Source organism: Schistocerca nitens, chromosome 4 (genome assembly GCF_023898315.1).
Source record: "Schistocerca nitens isolate TAMUIC-IGC-003100 chromosome 4, iqSchNite1.1, whole genome shotgun sequence".
NCBI lineage: Eukaryota > Metazoa > Arthropoda > Insecta > Orthoptera > Acrididae > Schistocerca > Schistocerca nitens.
This window is the reverse complement of record NC_064617.1, coordinates 461,864,157-461,884,321: the sequence shown is the minus strand read 5'-3', so window position 1 is coordinate 461,884,321 and position 20,165 is coordinate 461,864,157. Positions and strand designations below refer to the sequence as shown.

The 20,165-nt window shown below is 45.2% G+C and overlaps 3 non-coding genes across 3 annotated transcripts; 2 read left to right on the top strand and 1 right to left on the bottom strand.

Annotated features, from left to right (window-relative positions):
• Window positions 1-2,539: 2,539 nt before the first annotated feature.
• Trnaa-ugc (transfer RNA alanine (anticodon UGC)) lies at window positions 2,540-2,614 on the bottom strand. Its single transcript has one exon. It is a non-coding gene; the product is annotated as a tRNA-Ala (tRNA).
• Window positions 2,615-3,399: 785 nt separating this feature from the next.
• Window positions 3,400-3,474, top strand: Trnap-ugg (transfer RNA proline (anticodon UGG)). Its single transcript has one exon. It is a non-coding gene; the product is annotated as a tRNA-Pro (tRNA).
• A 364-nt stretch (window positions 3,475-3,838) lies between these two features.
• On the top strand, window positions 3,839-3,913 carry Trnap-ugg (transfer RNA proline (anticodon UGG)). Its single transcript has one exon. It is a non-coding gene; the product is annotated as a tRNA-Pro (tRNA).
• The last annotated feature ends 16,252 nt before the right edge of the window (window positions 3,914-20,165 follow it).

Below are 20,165 nucleotides of genomic sequence, written 5' to 3'. Positions count from 1 at the left end.
TCTCTAGCTTCCGGGGGCTATCTGATTTGGTAAAGACTGCCAGTTTCGCTAGCGGGATGAAAGCATAACTCACCATCTGCAGGATTGTCGACAGGACTGACTGCGGACCTTTGGTACAGAGCCAAGTGGAGGGTCTCAATCAGAGGCTGAGACGGTTCTGCGACCGTGTGGGCTGCAGATTCCTCGACTTGCGCCATAGGGTGGTGAGGTTTCGGGTTCCGCTGGATAGGTCAGGAGTCCACTACACGCAGCAGGCGGCTACACGAGTAGCAGGGGTTGTGTGGCGTGGACTGGGCGGTTTATTAGGTTAGATGGCCTCGGGCAAGTACAGAAAGGGCAACAGTCTCAAAGTGTGCGGGGCAAAGTCAGGACATGCGGGGACCAGGCTCTAATCGGTATTGTAATTGTAAATTGTCTAAGCTGCATCGGTAAAGTACCGGAACTTCAAGCGCTGATAGAAAGCACCGAAGCTTAAGCCAGAGATAAATTCTGCCGAAACTTTTTCAAAGGCGCATACAGTGCTTAGAAAGGATAGATTGCATGCAACCGGTGGTGGTGTGTTTTTCGGTGTTAGTAGTAGTTTATCCTGTAGTGAAATAGAAGTGGATAGTTCCTGTGAATTATTATGGGTGGAGGTTATACTCAACAACCGAGCTAGGTTAATAATTGGCTCCTTTTACCGACCTCCCGACTCAGCAGCATTAGTGGCAGAACAACTGAGAGAAAATCTGGAATACATTTCACATAAATTGTCTCATCATGTTATAGTCTTAGGTGGAGATTTCAATTTACCAGATATAAACTGGGACACTCAGATGTTTAGAACGGGTGGTAGGGACAGAGCATCGAGTGTTATTATACTGAGTGCACTATCCGAAAATTACCTCGAGCAATTAAACAGAGAACCGACTCGTGGAGATAACATCTTGGACCTACTGATAACAAACAAACCGAACTTTTCGACTCTGTAAGCCCAGAACAGGCAATCAGTGATCATAAGGCCGTTGCAGCATCCCTGAATATGGAAGTAAATAGGAAAATAAAAAAGGAAGGAAGATTTATCTGTTTAGCAAGAGTAATAGAAGGCAGATTTCAGACTACCTAACAGATCAAAACGAAAATTTCTGTTCCGACACTGACAATGTTGAGTGTTCATGGAAAAAGTTCAAGGCAATCGTAAAATGCGTTTTAGACAGATACCTGCCGAGTAAAACTGTGAGGGACGGGAGAAACCCACCGTGGTACAACAACAAAGTTAGGAAACTACTGCTAAAGCAGAGAGAACTTCACTGCAAGTTTAAACGCTGCCAAAACCTCTCAGACAAACAGAAGCTAAACGATGTCAAAGTTAGCATAAGGAAGGCTATGCGTGAAGCGTTCAGTGAATTCGAAAGTAAAATTCTATGTACCGACTTGACAGAAAATCCTAGGAAGTTCTGGTCTTTGGTTAAATCAGTAAGTGGCTCAAAACCGCATTTACAGACACTCCGGGATGATGATGGCATTGAAACAGAGGATAACACGCTTAAAGCTGAAATACTAAACACCTTTTTCCAAAGCTGTTTCACAGAGGAAGACCGCACTGCAGTTCCTTCTCTAAATCCTCGCACAAACGAAAAAATGACTGACATCGAAATAAGTGTCCAAGGAATAGAAAAGCAACTGGAATCACTCAACAGAGGAAAGTCCACTGCACCTGACGGGATACCAATTCGATTCTACACAGAGTACGCGAAAGAGCTTTCCCCCCTTCTAACAGCCGTGTACCGCAAGTCTCTACATAAACGTAAGGTTCAAAATGATTGTAAAACAGCACAGGTAGTCCCAGTCTTCAAGAAGGGTCGTCGAGCAGAAGCGCAAAACTATAGACCTATATCTCTGACGTCGATCTGTAGTAGAATTTTAGAACACGTTTTTTGCTCGCGTATCATGTCGTTTCTGGAAACCCAGAATCTACTCTGTAGGAATCAACATGGATTCCGGAAAGAGCGATCGTGTGAGACCCAACTCGCTTTATTTGTTCATGAGACCCAGAAAATATTAGATACAGGCTCCCAGGTAGATGCTATTTCCGTTGACATCCGGAAGGCGTTCGATACAGTTCCGCACTGTCGCCAGATAAACAAAGTAAGAGCCTACGGAATATCAGACCAGCTGTGTGGCAGAATTGAAGAGTTTTTAGCAAACAGAACACAGCATGTTGTTCTCAATGGAGAGACGTCTACAGACGTTAAGGAAACCTATCGCGTGCCACAGTGGAGTGTTATGGGACCACTGCTTTTGAATATATATATATAAATGACCTAGTAGATAGTGTCGGAAGTTCCATGTGGTTTTTCACGGATGATGCTGTAGTATAGAGAGAAGTTGCAGCATTACAAAATTGCAGCGATTTGCAGAAAGATCTGCAGCGGATAGGCACTTGGTGCGGGGAGTGGGAACTGACCCCTTAACATAGACAAATGTAATGATAATTAAATGGACACCCTAGCTGCAAACAGGCGTTGATGTACTTCAAAGGGGACATGTTGAAAATGTGTGCCCCGACCGGGACTCGAACCCGGGACCTCCTGCTTGCATGGCAGACGCTCTATCCATCTGAGCCACCGTGGGCAGAGAGGATAGTGCGATTGCAGGGACTTATCCCTTGCACGCTCCCCGTGAGATCCACATTCCCAACATGTCCACACCACTACATTCGTAGTACGCCTAATAGATGTTTGCCCTTCATACTCATTACTCGTGGCAGATTAATCTACCAAGTCCCGTACGAGTTCGGGCATAGCGTGTGCGTTCGCACCAGAAGGTCAATGGCCGGGAAGCCATATTTAACTATATATGACGGTAGTATCTGTTCCCGAGAGAACAGATACCGTGGATGACGTTGTTTTCGTCGTCGCCGGGGAATGCTGGTTTACAAATCACTTGTTAATGTGGACGGCACTCTTGGAGCTTCGACATCTTCTGCGAAGGGTTAAAAGAACGAAACAAGAGGTGTAGGTAAAACTACTCAATTTGTTCTTATTAATGGACCTACTTTGTTTTGTGGTGCGAGGTTAAATTTTTCTTTAATGAAAGTTTCTTCTCCCTCTAGTTTGGGTAACGGATGGTTAACTGTAGCTTTCGTTGCTTGCAACAATGCAGGAAGAGGCGCTTTGGAATCCTTTGAAACTTGGGAAATCTTAGCTTACCGTACTATACCTGTTTCCGAGATTATTATTGCTAGGAACAGATACTACCGTCATATAAACTTGGTAGATTAATCTGCCACGAGTAATGAGTATGAAGGGCAAACATCTATTAGGCGTACTACGAACGTAGTGGTGTGGATATGTTGGGAATGTGGATCTCACGGGGAGCGTGCAAGGGATAAGTCCCTGCAGTCGCACTATCCTCTGTGCCCACGGTGGCTCAGATGGATAGAGCGTCTGCCATGGAAGCAGGAGATCCCGGGTTCGAGTCCCGGTCGGAGCACACGTTTTCAACATGTCCCCAATGAAGTAAATCAACGCCTGTTTGCAGCTAGAGTGTCCATTTAATTATCATTTCATTTCTAGCAAAGCTGCATGGTCATCCACGGTAACTGTTCTTTCGGGAACAGATACTACCGTCATATATAGTTAAATATGGCTTCCCGGCCATTGACCTTCTTTTGTGAACGCACACGCTATGCCCGAACTCGTACGGGACTTGGTAGATTAATCTGCCACGAGTAATGAGTATGAAGGGCAAACATCTATTAGGCGTACTACGAATGTAGTGGTGTGGACATGTTGGGAATGTGGATCTCACGGGGAGCGTGCAAGGGATAAGTCCCTGCAATCGCACTATCCTCTCTGCCCACGGTGGCTCAGATGGATAGAGCGTCTGCCATGGAAGCAGGAGATCCCGGGTTCGAGTCCCGGTCGGGGCACACATTTTCAACATGTCCCCAATGAAGTACATCAACGCCTGTTTGCAGCTAGGGTGTCCATTTAATTATCATTTCATTTCTAGCAAAGCTGCATGGTCATCCACGGTAACTGTTCTTTCGGGAACAGATACTACCGTCATATATAGATAGACAAATGTAATGTATTGCGAATACATAGAAAGAAGGATCCTTTATTGTATGATTATATGATAGCGAAAGAAACACTGGTAGCAGTTACTTCTGTAAAATATCTGGGAGTATGCGTGCGGAACGGTTTGAAGTGGAATGATCATATAAAATTAATTGTTGGTAAGGCGGGTACCAGGTTGAGATTCATTGGGAGAGTCCTTAGAAAATGTAGTCCATCAACAAAGGAGGTGGCTTACAAAACACTTGTTCGACCTATATTAGGAATCCGGTAAAACATCAAATCTCCGACATTGCCGCTGCTAGAAAAGATCCTGCCAGAACGGGATCAACGACGAATGAAGAGAATCGTCCAACGTGACAGAAGATCAACCAATCCGCATATTGCTGCAGATTTCAGTGCTGGGCCATCAACAAGTGCCAGCATGCGAACCATTCAACGAAACATCATTGATATGGGCGTTCGGAGCCGAAGGCCCACTCGAGTACCCTTGACGACAGCAAGACACTAAGCTTTACGCCTCGCCTGGCGCTGTCAACACCTACATTGGGTTGTTGATGACTCGGAACATGTTGCCTGGTCGTACGAGTCTCGTTTCGAGTTATATAGAGCGGATGGACGTGTACGGATATGGAGACAACCTCAGGAATCTGTGGACCCTGCATGTCATCAGGGGACTGTTCAAGCTGATGGAGGCTCTGTAATGATGTGGGGCGTGAGCAGTTGAAGTTATACAGGATCCCTGATACGTCTAGATACGACTCTGACAGGTGACACGTACGTAATCGTCCTGTGTGATCACCTGCATCCACTAATGTCCATTGTGCAATCCGACGGACTTGGGTAATTCCAGCAGGACAATGCGATACGTACACGTCCAGAATTGCTACACAGTGGCTCCAGAAACACTCTTCTGAGTTTAAACATTTCCGCTGGCCACCAAACTCCCGAGACATGAACTTTATTGAGCATTTCTGGGATGCCTTGCAATGTTCTGTTCAGGAGAGATCTCCACCCCCTCGTACTCTTACGTATTTATGGACAGCACTGCAGGATTCACGGTGTCAGTTCCCTCCAGCACTACTTCAGACATTAGTCGAGTCCATACCACGTCGTGTTTCGGAAATTTTGCGTTCTCACGGGGCCCCTACTTGGTATTAGGCAGGTGTGCCAATTTATTTGAGTTTCGGTGTACGAGGGCTATTCCGAAAGTAAGGTCCGATAGGTCGCGAAATGGAAACCACGGTAAAAATCAAAAATGTTTTATTTGCAACAGTTAGATACACCTTGCAGCTACTTATCTCCATAGTCGCCGACCCGACTTAGACGTGTATCGTAGCGTTGTACCAACTTTCCCATACCCTCGCTATAGAAGGCAGCCGCCAGTGCTCTCCGCCAATTCTCTACGCTGGCCTACGGCTCGTTGTCTTGTGCCGAAATGTTGTCTTCATAACCAGCGGTTCATGTGACCTGAGCTGAAACTCAGAGGGAGACAATTACGGGCTGTATTGTGGGTAATCTCACATTTCCATTTGAAAACGATGCAGGAGCATCTTCATTGCCCCTGCAGAATGCGGCTGAGAATTGTCTTGAAGACGAAACAGCACGACAGTTATGTAATGTTAGCTGCATAGCTTCAGGGGAAATTTCTCACCAGGCCCCCGTACTTGGCGGCAGACACTATTTTCTAGACATCTTTACGCACTCACTGCGAGCTCAGAAATGAGAAGAGCGACGTGATGCTAACTGGGGTTATACTAGAGACACTACCCAACACATCTGTGCAAAGCTTTATCGGATTTTCATAGTCGTTTCCATTTCGTGACCGATCGGACCTTACTTTCGGAATAGCCCTCGTATATTAGTTTAAACCTCAATAGATGAGTCAGCTTACAGGTACTTCACTCAATCGCTTGCTCTTCCATTTTTGGATCACATGGACTTCAAAATAAACCATCAATATGGCACTGTGTTATAGTGGCATAACAATAATTAATTTCTCATTTTTGTTTCGTAAAGTATTAGAAAAAATCCAAAACTTATACGACAAATACGTATTCAGAATGAAAATGAATTGACATTTAATGGAAAAAAGTATCCTTTAAAACAATACCATGGTCATCATAACGTTATATTATGAGTGATGCAATAAAACAGAGTAAACGTCGAAAAACTTTAAGTCACAATGATATGAATTTTATTGCATAAAGTAGTCTCGGAAGTCTGACCTATTCGTATTCACGAGTGTCTCTGGTCCACACGTGAACGGATATGCTTAATATGCAAATAGCCCGTGAAGCTATCTGAGATTCCATTAACGCGCCCCGCATGTAAGTCACTTGACGCTAAGCGCACAAATTACGCTGCAATTAACCACCTTAGAGCGTCGCCAAGCGGCGGGCGTGGAGCAGCAGCTACGCCAAGCAAAGCGCAACGTACCTGAGCTATAATGCAGAACGTTTCGACATGTGAACCTGTTAACAGTGGCGTATAGGATTCGAGTTGTGTCTTGCAAATATACTGTACGCGGAATAGGCACCTGCGTAGGAACACTGCAAATTGCGTTTCGTACCTACCCACACAGGCAGAAACACACACACACACACACACACACACACACACACACACGCACGCACGCAATTAGAAATTCATGCTTCTCTATAATGTATGTGATTCAGGTTTTTAGAACAAATTTGTGGCTTTGTACGCTGATAGTGATCTTGTTCGTGCTCAAGGTCATTTCCCTTTAGTCATGTTTTATTATAATAATCACCTAAGGGATCAGCGTAGCCCGTCACATATGTATCAAGGGTTTTACCTCTATAGAGTAGAAAATTCATTAGTGCACACGGAGTGATGTATCCATTGGTACATGTAAAGCTTGTTTCCTGAGATTTGCGGTACCTATGATACACCTTTTAGTACTCCGTCATTTTATAATGTCAGTGCCTGAGAGCCGAAAGAATTTGTCAGAATGAAGGCCACATTTTGTGGGTGTTTGATGTGCAGTGACTTATTCAAGCTGTCTCACGTAAATTCAAGCACGTTTCAACTAACGTATCATTCTGAGTTATCAGGGAAGACGGTCGAACTGCTGAATAGAGATTATCAGTGGAGAGCTGTACTTTACACTTCATCACTTAGTACGCGAAATGTAAACTTCGAAGACTGAGTTACCTTTACTGTAGTGCAGCCACTAATCGCAGAACCTAAAGCTGTTTCGTTTGAGAGGTAGGTATATTGTTTATAAATTACTGTGCAAAACGAAAAGAGGAGCTGGAAAAGTAACATAACATAATAACTAGTCGATGGAAATGACACAAAGTGCGGGAGCATGTTTCTAGAGATCACCCTGTCATGCACAGAAAACTGGACATGACATATAATGAGGTTACTGTGAGTATAGTGGCAGATGGGTCTCGTCCCGTAACTCGATAATTACTATGCACGGTGGTGGTACTCTTCACTACAACATGGCCTAGAGACAACATCTGGATGACGTCACAAGGGAAGAATTTGAGAAAAGTGAATGAAGGACGAAGTGTGACTACTGTAGCCTAGGAGTTTGGTATTGCTCATAGCATTATTTCGTGAGAGGGGGGGAGCGTTCCCAACCACAGACACTGCTACCTAATATGGAGGATGTGGTCGACCACCGCCAACTACAGCAGCATAAGACCGCAACAGGCAAGAAGGGACCCAGTTGTTATTTCAGTCAGATGTAAGAGGACTGCAAGGCACACAAACTCTCGCTCCACAGTGGCAACGCGACTACGGGAGGGGTGTTAGGGGGGAGGAGGGCGGGATGGTGGAGGGAGCGAGTGATGTCTTTGCCCTGCGACCACTACGTTGTGTTCTGGTGTCACACGTACATCGGAGGCACCTTTTATGAAGGTGCCAATAGAATAGAAATTGGTCCTACAAGGAGTAGGTCGCGTGCTCTTCTTGGATGGGCTTTTGTCTGAGTGCTATTCAGGATGAACCCTCATATGGCGTACACGTAATCCAGCCAGGAACATTACCGAACATGATCGTTCTGTTGGGCCAGGTGTTACGGTGAGGTGCGAACATAAAGGTGCATGAGTATGCTGGCCTCCAAGTTCTTTAATACGGTATTCTCACGAGTAAACGTTATTGTGAGAGTGTAGTCCTTCCTCCTGTGCTTCTCTTCACGGATGCATTCGGCCCTGATTTCATTTTTATGGATGACAATGTCCGATCGCTTCTATCAGGACTGGTGGGGAATGGAACACCTTACTGAAAGAATTCTACATGAGGGCCCTGTGTTGAGCATGCATTAAGAGCCAAGTTCCACCTCATATAATGTCCAGTCGAACATGATAATTCTTAGTGGCTTCAGTGTAGTTATTGTCTTTGAATAAAAGAGTCACTTCTCTTCTTCTCACTGCGTATTTCATTCATTTACCTTACATAAGATAATGTAGCAGCTCTTTATATTTATGGTCAAAGTTTCGTAGAGTTACATTACTTGTCAGGGATACGTCATGTGAAAATTCCTTTAATCATTAACTATAGCATACCATTGTATATTCTGATCATTGCGAAGGGAGAAAAAATTCACTGTCAATTTCATGGACTGTGGCAACGAATACAGCTTCATTGTAGAACGTATCACTGATCAGTTCTCCGCTGGACAAACATTGGAAGCCACCAAGGACATCCATGGGTCAGAGAATCCACATCTCTTCATGGGTCTTTCAGCTCACGGGGGTTCAGGAACAGTGAAATTGGACACTTAAACTATAAAAACAGAGCACGCCGAGTGATGAGTTACATAATAAGATGGTTCACGCCGACTAAATCGCGAACATACGCTGTTTGCTAATAGTTCACCATCAAGCTCATCATGAGATATTCTTTGAAGGGATCTTGCCCAAAACTCACTAACATCAGTAGGACAACAAGGAGGGTTGTAGCTCTGACAACGATCTTATCTCTAGAATACTGATAAGGACAACCAGTGTAAAGTTACACATCTAGTGTCAAGTTATCAACATGGGCCCTTGGTGCGCCACTCCCTTTCCCCTGGGGAACCTCCAGAAGCTGATCAAGGTCACCCAAGGAAATTACGCAGGCAGTTGTGCTAGTCTTGTACTAGGTCATGATGCTATTAGTCACGTGACATAAGAATGGAGGAAACACCTCTCAGCCCATGAGGATCGATCACCTCTCCTCCTCTCCCAAATATAGCTGGAACATGTGATTGAGAGGGGTTCTTCAAGGAGATCGGCAGCACAGGGAGAAGATGTGTCTCTTTGTTAACAATAAATTACTCGACATTATCAGAGAGCACATCCAGGCTGATATGTAATTACACTCATTACTCTATATTATCCCTATTTTCATAATTTCCCAAATTTTACGTATTTTTCCATGTTTTCCCCAGTTTTACGTATTTTTTGCCTATTTCCTTATTCGTAACTAGAGGTGCACCGGAGCATATGTATTTTGACTGGGCTATTCAGAAATTTATCTGTTCTATCCAGTTATGCCAGAATCCTGCCTGACTTTAGATAGATGTCACGACGCTCTCAGGCAATCAAAGAACAGAATTAAATATCACTCTTACTGAGGCACACCTACTCAACGCCATCTTTTATAACTACGACACTCTGGAGCTGGAGTTCATGGGAATAGACCATATCAGTCTGTTAATAACAAATTACATCACTTGTGGTGGATTTGTTAACAACAACATAATATTGCGAAACACAAGCAGTGGCCTCATCCAGAAAAGGTACGTAATTATCCTTAGTATTATGTATTTTTTCCTTATTTTCCACCAATTTAAACACTTTACCCTGTTACATGAGGGAATTCCATAATCGTCACCGATTCTTAAACAGAGATATTGTTTAAGAAAAAACACAGTAAGTTACTAGAGCGTGTGATCTGATAAAGTATTCTGATGCGTCCAACTAATATCTTGCACAGCGCTGCAAAAATACTCTTCCAGAGTGAGGTGAGCCATATCAACTCCAATCCCAGAGAAAATCATATCACCTGCTGGAGGGTAGATCACCCCTCAGACTCTGGCGTGATGTGGTGTAACAGAAAACACCGGTGATAGTGGGCACAGTACCCAGTAGTTGCCGAGAAATTTGGGGTTTCAATGTAACATTACTGCTATGTCATGTCTGGCTGAGAAATCTCCCTCTCTCGACAACAAGTCCCAGAAAATACGTGGAAGTATTAAAGACTGGTGTAAACACACACCACTCTCCTCACTGTATTCGCCGTATAATGCCTTTATTGCATGGAACTCCTCCTATGATCTTCGCTACCAGGTCGCAAATGGGAGTGCTAAAAATGTCTGCCTAACATGACGCCAAATCATCTCCTCAGGCAAGGAAGACAAAATTGACCAATGTATATGTAATCACCTCCGAACTAGTAGCTAACACAAATGACGCTCAGTTGTTCAGGAAGATGACATCCCACCACAGCAAATCCTATCTTAGCTCGCTGACACCTTTGCAGATAAACGCTCCTAAGAGTTGACGCACCAAGCGCTCCCTTTCCCCACTCCTCCAGCGTTTTCTCTCAGTGGTCCACCACCTAAGCAACCAAGTCATAACTTGTTTGTTTTTTATTTACATATCAAGGTCCATAGGACCAAATTGAAGAGCAAATGTCCAAGATAATGGAACATGTCAGTACATGAAATTACAACATAAAGTAATAACAGATAAAAATAAAATGTTTATGAATCCGAAAATAGTGAGTCCATAAGCTTAAGTAAATGCTATCAAAAATATAATAAGAATCAGCTTAATTTCTCAAGGAAATCCTCGAGAGAATAGAATGAGTACGTCATGAGGTATCTCTTCAGTTTCGATTTGAATGCATGTGGATTACTGCTAAGATGTTTAAATTCGAGTGGTAGTTTATTGAAAATGGATGCAGCAGTATATTACACACCTTTCTGCTCAAAATTTAAGGAAGTCCGATCCGAATACAGGATTGATTTCTGCAGAGTATTAACTGAGTGACAGAAGCTTCTTATTCTTGGGAATAAGCTAAGATTGTTAACAAGATATGGAAGTAAGAAATATACTTATTGCCCGAACCGCCCCTTTCTGAGCCAAAAATGTCGTTTCAAAATGGGAAGAGTTACCCCAAAAAATAATACCATACGGTACAAGCGAATGAAAACATGCAAAGTAGACAAATTTTCGTGTCGAACGATCACTCACTTCAGATACCGTTCGAATAGTAAAAATGGCAGCATTAATTCTTTGAACAAGATCATGAACGTGGGCTTTCCATGACAGTTTCCTATCTGAACCCTTAGAAATGTGAACTTTTCAGTTTCACTAATAGTATGCCCATTCTGTGAAATTAAAACGTCAGGTTTTGTTGAACTGTGTGTTACAAACTGTAAAAACATAGTCTTACCGTGATTTACCGTTGGTTTATTTCCTAACAGCCATGAACTGAGGTCATGTACTGCACTATTTGAAACCGAGCCAATGTTGCACACAACATCCTTTACTACCAAGCTAGTGTCATCAGCCAACAGAAATGTTTTTGAGTTACTCGTAATACTAGAGGGCATATCATTTATATAAATAAGGAACAGGAGTGGCCCCAACACTGATCCCTGGGGCACCCCCAACTTGACAGTACCCCACTCAGACCCCACATCACAGCCGTTATCAAAGTTGTAAATAATGACCTTTTGCTGCCCGTTGCTAAAGTAAGAAGTGAACCAATTGTGAGCTGCTCCTGGTATTCCATAATGGTCCTACTTCTGGGGCAATACTTCGTCATTAACACAATGAAATGCCTGAGTTAAATAAATGCCTAACATTCGAAACCTTTTGTTTAACCACCCAGTACTTCACAGAGGAAAGGGAATATAGCATTTTCAGTTGGTAAACGACTTCTAAAGCCGAACTGTAGATTTGATACAAATCTGTGGTACAAAATGATCAATTATCCTTATGTACACAGCCTTTTCAATAACTTCAGCAAACATCTGTGGAATGGAAATAGGTCTATATTTGTCTACATTATCCCTTCCTCCCCTTTTGTAAAGCGGCTTTACTACTGAGTACTTTAATCGTTCAGGAAACTGACCATTTCTAAGGGAAAAGTTACAAATATGGCTAAGTACAGGGCTAACATGCACACCGCAGTATTCTGCTAGGCATGATATCATACCTATGAAAGTCTTTAGATTCCAGTGATTTAATTATTGACTCAATCTCCCCCTTGTCTGTATCACAGAGGACTATTTTAGACACCAATCTCGGAAAGGCATTTGCCAAGAATGTTACATGACTCCTTGTAGAAAGTAAAGTTTTACTTAATACACCAGCAATGTTCAGAAATAACTATTATATATTGTACATATGCCTGATATATCAGTAACAGACATGTTTTTACAACGAACGACTTTATATTGTCGACTTTCTGCTGCTGACCAGACACTTCTTTCACAACTGACTGTATGGCTTTAATCTTATCCTGTGAATTAGCTATTCTATTTGCATACCACATATTATGTAATCTAGAGCCCGCCCTTCTGTCCTACTAACATCAGCATCAGTTTTGCCAGAACTGCCTTCCCCATGCCCGAGACCATTGAGTCACCAACCCCATACCCAGCCAGACCGCTCATCGACGTCATCATAACGTCGGGCAGTTGGATGTATTTCGTCACCCCCCTTCGCCTCTTGAGCCATTTTAATTTCAGTATTTCTATTTTGTGTACGGTATCTACATCTACATATACATTCATACTCCGCGAGCCACCTGACGGTGTGTGGCGGAGGGCACCCTGAGTACCTCTATCGGTTCTCCCTTCTATTCCAGTCTCGTATTGTTCGTGGAAAGAAGGATTGTCGGTATGCTTCTGTGTGGGCTCTAATCTCTCTGATTTTATCCTCATGGTCTCTTCGCAAGATATACATATGAGGGATCAATATACTGCTTGACTCTTCGGTGAAGGTATGTTCTAGAAACTTTAACAAAAGCCCGTACCGAGTTACTGAGCGTCTCTCCTGCAGAGTCTTCCACTGGACTTTATCTCTCATTTCCGCAACGCTTTCGCGATTACTAAATGATCCTGTAACGAAGCGCGCTGCTCTCCGTTGGATCTTCTCTATCTCTTCTATCAACCCTATCTGGTACGGATCCCACACTGCTGAGCAGTATTCAAGCAGTGGGCGAACAAGCGTACTGTAACCTACTTCGTTTGTTTTCGGATTGCATTTCCTTAGGATTCTTCCAATGAATCTCAGTCTGGCATCGGCTTTACCGACGATCAACTTTATATGATCATTCCATTTTAAATAACTCTTAATGCGTACTCCCAGATAATTTATGGAATTAACTGCTTCCAGTTGGTGACCTATTTTGTAGCTAAATGATAAGGGATCTATCTTTCTATGTATTCGCAGCACATTGCACTTGTCTACATTGAGATTCAATTGCCATTCCCTGCACCATGCGTCAATTCGCTGCAGTTCCTCCTGCATTTCAGTACAATTTTCCATTGTTACAACCCCTCGATACACCACAGCTTCATCTGCAAAAAGCCTCAGTGAACTTCCGATGTCATCCACCAGGTCATTTACGTACGAGGAGCGTTCAGAAAGTAAGCTCCGATCGGTCGCGAAATGGAAACGACAATGAAAATCCGATAAAGCTTTGCACAGATGTGTTGGGTAGTGTCTCTAGTATAACCCCAGTTAGCATCACGTCGCTCTTCTTATTTCTGAGCTCGCAGTGAGTGCGTAAAGATGTCTAGAAAATAGTGTCTGCCGCCAAGTACGGGGGCCTGGTGAGAAATTTCGCCTGAAGCTATGCAGCAAACATTATATAACTGTCGTGCTGTTTCTTCTTCAAGACAATTCTCAGCCGCATTCTGCAGGGGCAATGAAGATGCTCCTGCATCGTTTTCAAATGGAAATGTGAGATTACCCACAATACAGTCCGCAATTTTCTCCCCCTGAGTTTCATCTCTGGTCACATGAACCGCTGTCTTTGAAGACAACATTGTGACACAGACAACGAGGTGTAGGCCAGCGTGGGGAATTGGCGGAAAGCACTGGCGGCTGCCTTCTATGATGAGGCTATTGAAAAGTTGGTACAACGCTATGACAAGAGTCTAAGTCAGAACGGCGACTACGTAGAGAAGTAGCTGAAAGGTGTAGCTAATTGTTACAAGTAAAACATTTCTGATGTTCACTGTGGTTTCAATTTGGCAATCAATCGGAGCTTACTTTCTGAACAGGCCTCGTATATTGTGAAAAGCAACGGTCCGATGACACTCCCCTGCGGCACACCTGAAATCACTCTTACTTCGAGGGACTTCTCTCCATTGAGAATGACATGCTGCGTTCTGTTATCTAGGAACTCCTCAATCCAATCACACAATTGGTCTGATAGTCCATATGCTCTTACTTTGTTCATCAAGCGACTGTGGGGAACTGTATCGAACGCCTTGCGGAAGTCAAGAAACACGGCATCTACCTGTGAACCCGTGTCTATGGCCCTCTGAGTCTCGTGGACGAATAGCGCGAGCTGCGTTTCACACGACCGTCTTTTTCGAAACCCATGCTGATTCCTACAGAGTAGATTTCTAGTCTCCAGAAAAGTCATTATACTCGAACATAATACGTGTCTCAAAATTCTACAACTGATCGACGTTAGAGATATAGGTCTATAGTTCTGCAAATCTGTCCGACGTCCCTTCTTGAAAACGGGGATGACCTGTGCCCTTTTCCTATCCTTTGGAACGCTACGCTCTTCTAGAGACGTACGGTACACCGCTGCAAGAAGGGGGGCAAGATCCTTCGCGTACTCTGTGTAAAATCGCACTGGTATCCCATCAGTCCAGCGGCCTTCCCTCTTTTGAGCGATTTTAATTGTTTCTCTATCCATCTGTCGTCTACTTCGATATCTACCATTTTGTCATCTGTGCGACAATCTAGAGAAGGAACTACAGTGCAGTCTTCCTCTGTGAAACAGCTTTGGAAAAAGACATTTAGTATTTCGGCCTTTAGTCTGTCATCCTCTGTTTCAGTACCATTTAGGTCACAGAGTGTATGGACATTTTGTTTTGATCCACCTACCGCTTTGACATAAGACCAAAATTTCTTAGGATTTTCTGCGAAGTCAGTACATAGAACTTTACTTTCGAATTCATTGAACGCCTCCTCACACTACATTTCGCTTCGCGTAATTTTTGTTTCTCTGCAAGGCTTTGGCTATGTTTATGTTTGCTGTGAAGTTCCCTTGGCTTCCGCAGCAGTTTCCTAACTCGGTTGTTGTACCACGGTGGCTCTTTTCCATCTCTTACGATCTTCCTTGGCACATACTCATCTAACGCATATTGTACGATGGTTTTAAACTTTGTCCACTGATCCTCAACACCATCTGTACTTGAGACAAAACTTTTGTGTTGAGCCGTCAGGTACTCTGTAATCTGCTTTTTGTCACTTTTGCTAAACAGAAAAATCTTCCTACCTTTTTTTAATATTTCTATTTACGGCTGAAATCATCGATGCCGTAACCGCCTTATGATCGCTGATTCCCTTTTCTGCGTTAACTATTTCCAATAGTTCGGGTCTGTTTGTCACCAGACAAGGTAGTTTTCAGATAGAGCACTTAAAAAAATTCAATGGATTCTTTGACCCTGCCACCTGTTATGAACGTTTGATCTCCCAGTCTATATCCGGCAAATTAAAATCTCCACCCAGAACTATAACATGGTGGGGAAATCGAAATATTTTCCAAATTATCCTTCAGGTGATCAGCCACAACAGCTGCTGAGCCAGGGGGCCTATAGAGACATCCAATTACCATGTCTGAGCCTGCTTTAACCGTGACCTTCACCCAAATCATTTCGCATTTCGGATCTCCGTCAATTTCCTTCGATACTATTGCACTTCTTATCGCTATAAACACGCCTCCCCCTTCACTTTCCTGCCTGTCTCTGCGGTATACATTCAAATCTGTGTTTAGGATTTCATTACTGTTAATTCTGGTTTCAGCCCACTTTCTGTCCCAATTACTATATGAGCGTTGTGACCGTTTATTAATGAGAGCAATTCTGGGACCTTTCTATAGACGCTCCTGCAGTTTACTATTAGCACATTAATACTTTTATTCCCTGTTGCATTTTGGCTACTCCTACTTTGCCGCGTCTCAGGAGGCGTCTTGTCGGGCCTAGGGAGGGAATTCGCTAACCTAAAAAATCCAATGTGCACTCCACACGTACTGCGCTACCCTTGTAGCCGCTTCCGGCGTGTAGTGCACGCCTGACCTATTCAGGGGGACCCTACATTTCTCCACCCGATAGCGGAGGTCGATAAATTTGCACCCCAGATCTCCGCAGAATCGTCTAAGCCTCTGGTTTAAGCCTTCCACTCGGCTCCAAACCAGAGGACCGCGATCGGTTCTGGGAACGATACTACAAATAGTTAGCTCTGATTCCACCCCGCGAGCGAGGCTCTGCGCCTTCACCAATTCCGCCAACCGCCTGTACGAACTGAGGATGACCTCTGAACCTAGACGGCAGGAGTCATTGGTGCCGACATGAGCAACAATTAGCAGTCGGGTGGACCCAGTGCTCTCTATCGCCGCCGGTAGGGCTTCCTCCACATCTCGGATGAGACCCCCCGGCAAGCAGACAGAGTGAACACTGGCCTTCTTCCCCGACCTTTCCGCTATTTCCCTAAGGGGCTCCATCACCCGCCTAACGTTGGAGCTCCCAATAACTAATAAACTCCTCCCCCCGTGTGCCTGCTCCACATTTACCCTCCGCCTCGTGCGCCGCGAACGCCGCTGATCCCGCCACTTCCCTTGGGGAGAGGGTGGCCCAACCGCGCCCGGTACCCGCGAAGATGTCTCGACAGCAGGGACAGTGGGTGAAGCATGTAACACCTGGGGTGTACCTTGCGACGCACCAGACTCCCCACTGCCGCTACACTCCGAGGCAGCAGCCTGAAGACGGCTGACCGCGGCCATCAACACGTTCCGGTGTTCGCGAACAGTGGCCAGCTCCTCCTGCGTCCGTACACATCAGTCACACATCCTATCCATCCTAAGGAATCAATTTACTGAAGAGAGTTAATCACCTTTTAACTAGACTGCTAATTCACTAAAGGCGGCTGATTATTGACTAAACTGTGATTGCTAGCCACTTCCTGTAGAAAACAATGAAAATAGCACTACCTGTCTCTGGACTGTATTGAAAACAAACACTAGCACTACTGGCACCATGATTGACTAAAGGGACTCTCTCTGACTGTATTCAAAACAAACACGGAAGCTATGGAACTCTGTTAACAGCACTCGACAATTAAAGCATCCTAGAAGCAAATCACACGGAAGAAGAAGTGACAAGTAAGAAATACACTCCTGGAAATTGAAATAAGAACACAGTGAATTCATTGTCCCAGGAAGGGGAAACTTTATTGACACATTCCTGGGGTCAGATACATCACATGATCACACTGACAGAAACACAGTCACATAGACACAGGCAACAGAGCATGCACAATGTCGGCACTAGTACAGTGTATATCCACCTTTCGCAGCAATGCAGGCTGCTATTCTCCCATGGAGACGATCGTAGAGATGCTGGATGTAGTCCTGTGGAACGGCTTGCCATGCCATTTCCACCTGGCGCCTCAGTTGGACCAGCGTTCGTGCTGGACGTGCAGACCGCGTGAGACGACGCTTCATCCAGTCCCAAACATGCTCAATGGGGGACAGATCCGGAGATCTTGCTGGCCAGGGTAGTTGACTTACACCTTCTAGAGCACGTTGGGTGGCACGGGATACATGCGGACGTGCATTGTCCTGTTGGAACAGCAAGTTCCCTTGCCGGTCTAGGAATGGTAGAACGATGGGTTCGATGAAGGTTTGGATGTACCGTGCACTATTCAGTGTCCCCTCGACGATCACCAGTGGTGTACGGCCAGTGTAGGAGATCGCTCCCCACACCATGATGCCGGGTGTTGGCCCTGTGTGCCTCGGTCGTATGCAGTCCCGATTGTGGCGCTCACCTGCACGGCGCCAAACACGCATACGACCATCATTGGCACCAAGGCAGAAGCGACTCTCATCGCTGAAGACGACACGTCTCCATTCGTCCCTCCATTCACGCCTGTCGCGACACCACTGGAGGCGGGCTGCACGATGTTGGGGCGTGAGCGGAAGACGGCCTAACGGTGTGCGGGACCGTAGCCCAGCTTCATGGAGACGGTTGCGAATGGTCCTCGCCGATACCCCAGGAGCAACAGTGTCCCTAATTTGCTGGGAAGTGGCGGTGCGGTCCCCTACGGCACTGCGTAGTATCCTACGGTCTTGGCGTGCATCCGTGCGTCGCTGCGGTCCGGTCCCAGGTCGACGGGCACGTGCACCTTCCGCCGACCACTGGCGACAACATCGATGTACTGTGGAGACCTCACGCCCCACGTGTTGAGCAATTCGGCGGTACGTTCACCCGGCCTCCCGCATGCCCACTATACGCCCTCGCTCAAAGTCCGTCAACTGCACATACGGTTCACGTCCACGCTGTCGCGGCATGCTACCAGTGTTAAAGACTGCGATGGAGCTCCGTATGCCACGGCAAACTGGCTGACACTGACGGCGGCGGTGCACAAATGCTGCGCAGCTAGCGCCATTCGACGGCCAACACCGCGGTTCCTGGTGTGTCCGCTGTGCCGTGCGTGTGATCATTGCTTGTACAGCCCTCTCGCAGTGTCCGGAGCAAGTATGGTGGGTCTGACACACCGGTGTCAATGTGTTCTTTTTTCCTTTTCCAGGAGTGTATATACTTAATACTTAAATTAAGGTAGCTCGCTGCACAGCAGACGTGAAGCAGACGGCGGTTAGGACGACACTGATATTTGCTTTCTCCCTTTTGACGATGAAGGGACTCCTATTGGTTTAGAGCACTAACTCAGTACTTGCATATTTGTTATACAAAAAGTAACTACATTGTCCAAAAGTATCCTAAGGATCAAACGGCATCCCACCCAAGTATACGCGGCTATGTGACTTAATTGTGGTTTATGACTGATGCGGCGACAGTATAAGGTAAGCGTGAAACGAGTCTTACTCCAACGCAGTAGCAGCCATAGCTGGTGTCGTGTACTTCAACGCCATCACACACTGAAGAGCTACAGAAACTGGTCCACCTGCTACACCTGCCTAATATCGTGTAGGACCCCCGCGAGCTCTCAGAAGTGCTGCAACACTACGTGGATTTGACTCGACTAATGTCTGAATTACTGTGGAGGGAATTGACACCATCAATCCTGCAGGGATATCCATAAATCCATAAGAGTACGAGGGGTCGGGATCTCTTCTGAACTGCACTTTGCAAGAAATCCCAGATATGTTCAATAATGTTCATAACTGGATTGTTTGGTATCCAGCGGAAGTGCTTAATTTCAGAAGAGTGTTTCTGGAGTCACTCTGCAGCAATTCTGGACCTTTGAGGTGTCGCATTGTCCTGCTGTAATTGTCCATGTCAGCCGGAATGCACAAGGGACGTGAATGGATACAGGTGATCACACAGGATGATTACGTACGTGTCACCTGTCAGAGTCGTATCTAGAAATATCACGGGTCCCATATCACTCCAGCTGCACACTCCCCACACCATTAGAGAGTTCCCACTAGCTTCAACAGTCCCCTGCTGACATGCTGGGTACATGGATTCATGAGGTAGTCTCCATTCTCGTAGATGTCCATCCGCTCGATACAGTTTGAAATGAGATTCGTCCGACCAGTTAAAATGTTTCCAGTCGTCAACAGTCAAATTACGGCGTTGTCGGGCCCAGACGAGGCGTAAAGCTTGGCGTCGTGCATTCATCAAAAGTACACGAGTGGGACTTCGTGTCCGAAAGTCCATATCGAAGATTTTTCGTTGAATGTTTCGCACACTGACAGTTGTTGATGGCCTAGCATGGAAATATGCAGCAGTCTGCGCAAGGGCTGCACTTCTGCCACGATGAACGATTCCCTTCAGTCGTCCTTGATCCCGTTCTTGCAGGATCTATTCCCGGCCGCAGAGATGTCGGAGATTTGACGTTTTACCGGTTTCGTCATATTCAC